Source organism: Musa acuminata, unplaced genomic scaffold (genome assembly GCF_036884655.1).
Source record: "Musa acuminata AAA Group cultivar baxijiao unplaced genomic scaffold, Cavendish_Baxijiao_AAA HiC_scaffold_938, whole genome shotgun sequence".
NCBI lineage: Eukaryota > Viridiplantae > Streptophyta > Magnoliopsida > Zingiberales > Musaceae > Musa > Musa acuminata.
In genome coordinates this window covers 4,503-5,000 of record NW_027021158.1, presented here as the reverse complement: position 1 = coordinate 5,000, position 498 = coordinate 4,503, and positions in this window count along the sequence as shown.

Below are 498 nucleotides of genomic sequence, written 5' to 3'. Positions count from 1 at the left end.
CGGTGCTGCCTCTCGCTTCGCTCGCTGTCCGCCGCTCGCCGCTCGCTCGCGCAGCCAAAAATGGCCAGTTTTGGCCCGTTTTTGGGCCGTTTTGGCCAGTTTTTGGCCTGTTCTTGCGTCGCGCGGTGACCGTCGTGAGCGGAGCAAAATGTCAGCCATCTCAGCACCCTGGAACCCCCCGGGTGGCACAGGGCTGGATGGGGCTTTCGTATAGCAGGGACGGTGCTGCCTCTCGCTTCGCTCGCTGTTCGCCGCTCGCCGCTCGCTCGCGCAGCCAAAAATGGCCAGTTTTGGCCCGTTTTGGCCAGTTTTTGGCCTGTTTTTGCGTTGCGCGGTGACCATCTTGAGCGGAGCAAAATGTCAGCCATCTCAGCACCCTGGAACCCCCCGGGTGGCACAGGGCTGGATGGGGCTTTCGTATAGCAGGGACGGTGATGCCTCTCGCTTCGCTCGCTGTCCGCCGCTCGCTGCTCGCTCGCGCAGCCAAAAATGGCCAGT